Source organism: Clupea harengus, unplaced genomic scaffold (assembly GCF_900700415.2).
Source record: "Clupea harengus unplaced genomic scaffold, Ch_v2.0.2, whole genome shotgun sequence".
Taxonomy (NCBI): domain Eukaryota; kingdom Metazoa; phylum Chordata; class Actinopteri; order Clupeiformes; family Clupeidae; genus Clupea; species Clupea harengus.
This window is the reverse complement of record NW_024879675.1, coordinates 7,501-12,500: the sequence shown is the minus strand read 5'-3', so window position 1 is coordinate 12,500 and position 5,000 is coordinate 7,501.

Genomic DNA, 5,000 nt, shown 5'->3' with positions numbered 1-5,000 from the left:
GTCAGTCTGATGAAGTGTGACGTGCCGTGCCGCTATGGCTGTCACAGTCCCCAACATCTCACGGAGTTCCGCGCGCTGGGTGCTTCAGCTGTAGGCTCGAGCGCAGTGGAGCAGGCTGGCGGGTGATGGTGGAGCGCGCGGGTGGAGGGTATAGTCCTATGCAAAGCAGCGCGCTTGGGGTTGGGTTATTCTAAAAAGCTCTCCTCTTCTTTGTAGTAAAAATACACTCATTAATCCAGCAGTCTATGTCATAAACAATGTCAAGTTGTTAATGTGCTGTTACTGCCTAAATGATTGGACAGTCTTATGTGGCCAAGCACGGTGAACTCTGCGAGCAGAAGCACTCAGCACCCCTGACAGTTTGTGGTGTACTGTATCGCAACACAACCCCCTTTTCATTCAGCGCGTTTCTGCGGGTTTCCCATTCATCTCTCTCCTCTCTCTCTCTCGTCTCTCTCTCTCCTCTATCTCTCTCTCACACACACACACACACACACACACACACTCCCTCCTCCTTCTTGCATCCCCGCGTGCCCCGCCCGAGGTCCCGACTGGTGGATACCCATCTTTTTGCGTCACACTCATCATAAGGCTATAGGCTACGACTGAGCCAACGCCAGCCGATCATCATCCCTCCTTTTTAGGGGAGCACCGTAGGCTACCGCCGTTATCCCCACGTTCTACAGGAGGCATTTTCTTCCTTGTTTAGTATTTATTATGAAAACAAAGCGCGCGATTCGATCATTTAATCTCACAGCTGCGGCATCTGTACAGTCGCTCGTGCGTGAATCCATATAAATGGGTACCGCTCAGGGCAGGTTAACGTTTGAAGAGGTTACCGTGTTCCCTTAGGTGTGTGTGTTTGTGTGTGTGTGTGTGTGTGTGTTGTGTGCATCCGTATCCTCATTCCGTGGCACAGCTGCCTCACAGGAAGGGAAAGAAAGAAAAAAACGGCTCCCTTTGGCGCTGTAGCCGACGGGCATCTCGGCTAGCTAAATTTGAATTCTTCTCGAACTGTGGGAAGGGTTTGCGCTTGAGAAATGACGTCATGCGTGTTTCTACAAATAGACCGGTCGCCCGCCCACATCTGAGGAGAGCGAGAGAAGACCGACCGAACGCAGGGAAGGGGATGTGTGTGTGGTGTGTGTGTCTGTCTGTGATGGAGGGAGCCGTCCGCGTCCTCTCATGCGCACACCTGTCTGTTGGCTTAGATACAGTAAGACTGAGGTTGACGCCGGAAATGTGTCATTGTGCAGCAACGAGGTGCGCGAGAAAGGCGCTTGACACAAAGATTTGACGTCATCATTTTCACTCATTTTCCTCGTGTTATATGCAAACTAGCTCAGCACCTAGATATGACTCCCTGTCACCCTGTGGCGGCGATCCGTATCTTGGGTGTCACGCTGTAAGGTTTGAGAGGGGAATTCAGTAATATGCTAATATATCCGGGGGAACAGGGGTTATCTAGATCTCATGAAATGGCTTAAATAGTGTAATTATGGTTGGTTCTTTGGGTTTCTGGAAATGTATCTATGACTTGTAGCTGCCAGAACATTGACTCAGCCCATGAATGTCCCACTCTTGACTAGACCTGAGGAAGGGCAGTGAGTGCGAGCCAGGACCGATGTTCTCTAAACTAAACTGTGCATATTCTGACTAGAATGAAAACTCTCTAGTTTCTGTCCAGGTGACTGGAATGTGCTTTTCATATTTTTCTCCTGTACTTCTAACCTCGTAATAACTAGTTATTCTGGTTAGAATAGAATAGAATAGAATACATGTATTTGTCATTGCACAAGTACAACGAATTAAGGTAGCAGCTCTCAGACACAAAAACAATAAAAATATAGATTGAACATAATATATATATATATATATAATATTTACACTATTAAAAAACAAGACATAACACAACAGAGAGACAAATACAGGTCAGTTTTTGTGCATTGTTAAGTGTTAGCGCTCAGTGACATGAAATCAAATAATAATAATAATAACAAATAAATAAATAAATCAAATCCAAATAATTGTGCTTGTGGTGGGCTCTCTGAGCAGGAAGTGTGTGTGTGTGTGTGTGTGTGTGTGTGAGACATACTGAGGGAACCTCACTGACGTAGCAGTTTATTCAGCCATAACATCTGGAGAGGACGGAGATGGAGATGGGACTGGACTGACTGGACTGGACTGGAACTGGACTGCACTGCACTGGGACTGGACTGGAACTGCACTGGACTGAACTGGACTGGACTGGACTGGACTGGACCGGACTACACTAGTGTGATCGGCTTGCCAGCAGTCTGGCGTTGCTGAGCTTCTTCTCATGGTGAGAGTTTCCAAACATGGACCCTGATGAGAGCTGAGTTGAATAGGATGGATGTGTGTGTGTGTGTGTGTGTGTGTGTGGTGTATGTGTGTGTGTGTGTGTGAGCACTGATAGGATGGATGTGTGTGTGTGAGGTGCATCTGGCTGTGCCAGTCTGGGGCTGCTGTGCTGGAGCCGTGGGTACGTGTGGGGTAAGTGGTGTCTCCACACGAGCCCCCTGGCTATGAAGCACCACAGCCCAAAGGGAAGCTCAAGCTCAGTTTGCCCAGTCAGCCTTCATAGCATTCAGGAAAACCTCACTCTGTCTGTCCGTCCAATCAGAATCCGCACCTTCAGTCTGTCGATCCAATCAGATCCCCAGGCTCAGTCTGTCTGTCCTATCAGATCCCCAGCTCAGTCTGTCTGTCCTATCAGATCGTCAGCTACAGTCTGTTCTGTCCTATCAGGATCCCCAGCTTCAGTCTGGTCTGTCCAATCAGATCCCTACCTTCAGTCTGTCTGTCCTATCAGATCCCCGCTTCAGTGCTGTCCGTCCAATCAGCATGTCAGCTTTCAGTCTTTGTGTGGTGCTGGTGAGACGGAGGACTGTGGTTTGGATGGGGGATCTGATATGAGTTCCACTGTTTATGTTTTATTCAAATCACACACAGGCTGCCTCTATTGTCACACACACACATACACACACACACACACACACACACACACACACACACACACACACACACACACACACACACACACACACACACACACACACAGGCTGCCTCTATTGTCACTGCCTGCATTCACTCATCGTTTCCATTCACACACACACACACACACACACACACACACAGGCCCGCCCCCCCCCCCCCCCCCCACCAATACAGCTCGTCACGTTAGACAGCCTGGCGAGCGGTAGCCTAGTCACCAGCTCTGACAAATCTCCAGCAGTCACCAGTGAGACTGAGGCAGTGACACAAGGCTCAATGAGTGTTTGTGATCTGAGTGTGTGTGTGTTTGTGTGTGAGCACTGCGTAGGACGGATGTGTGCGCTCTAGCTCCAGTGAACACTGCATAGGATGGATGTGTGTGTGTGTGTGTGAGCACTGAATATGATGGATGTGTGTGTGTGTGAGCACTGAATATGATGGATGTGTGTGTGTGTGTGTGTGAGCACTGAATAGGATGGATGGATGTGTGTGTGTGTGTGTGTGTGTGTGTGTGTGTGTGTGTGTGTGTGTGTGTGTAGCACTGAATAGGATGGATGTGTGTGTGTGTGTGTGTGAGCACTGAATAGGATGGATGGATGTGTGTGTGTGTGTGTGTGTGTGTGTGAGCACTGAATAGGATGGATGTGTGTGTGTGTGTGTGTGTGAGCACTGCATATGATGGATGTGTGTGTGTGTGTGAGCACTGCATAGGATGGATGTGTGTGTGTGTGTGTGTGTGTGTGAGCACTGCATATGATGGATGTGTGTGTGTGTGAGCACTGCATAGGATGGATGTGTGTGTGTTTGAGCACTGAATAGGATGGATGTGTGTGTGTGTGAGCACTGCATAGGATGGATGTGTGTGTGTGTGAGCACTGAATAGGATGGATGTGTGTGTGTGTGTGTGTGTGTGAGCACTGCATAGGATGGATGTGTGTGTGTGTGAGCACTGAATAGGATGTGTGTGTGTGTGTGTGTGTGTGTGTGAGCACTGCATAGGATGGATGTGTGTGTGTGTGTGTGTGTGTGTGTGTGTGTGTGTGAGCACTGCATATGATGGATGTGTGTGTGTGTGAGCACTGCATAGGATGGATGTGTGTGTGTTTGAGCACTGAATAGGATGGATGTGTGTGTGTGTGAGCACTGCATAAGATGGATGTGTGTGTGTGTGAGCACTGAATAGGATGGATGTGTGTGTGTGGTGTGTGTGTGTGTGTGTGTGTGTGTGTGTGTGTGTGTGTGTGTGTGTGTGTGTGTGTGTGTGTGGTGTGTGAGCACTGAATAGGATAGACGGGGCCAAACACTGGCTGCCATGTTGAGCGTTTCATACTGTATCATTAAAAATCAGAATGAGGCAGTGGTGTGTGTGTCTGTGTGTCTGTGTGTCTGTGTGTGTCTCTCTCTCTCTCTCTGTGTGAGTGTGTGTGTGTGCGTGTGTGTGAGTGAAGCAGTGGTGGTTTTACAGATTCAACTGCTCTGCCTTTCAGATTGAACTGTGTGTGTGTCTGTGTCTGTGTTTCTGTATGTGTCTGTCTGTGTGTTGTAACTGTGAAACTGTGCTTCTCCAGATTTCCCCAGTCTGGTCTTCGATGATGGGGCTGAGGTGAAGTGTGTGTGTGTGTGTGTGTGTGTGTGTGTGATGGAGCTGAGGGGAAGTGTGTGTGTGTGTGTGTGTGTGTGATGGAGCTGAGGTGAAGTGTGTGTGTGATGGAGCTGAGGGGAAGTTTGTGTGTGTGTGTGTGATGGAGCTGATGGAAGTGTGTGTGTGTGTGTGTAATGGGGCTGAGGGGAAGGGTGTGTGTGTGTGTGTGTGTGTGTGTGATGGAGCTGAGGGGAAGTGTGTGTGTGTGTGTGTGTGTGTGTGTGTGTGTGTGTGTGTGTGTGTGTGTGTGTGTGTGTGTGTGTGTGTGTGTGTCTGAGGTAAGGTGTGATGGCGCTGAGGGGAAGTGTGTCTGAGGGGAAATGTCTGCCTAAAGTTCTATATT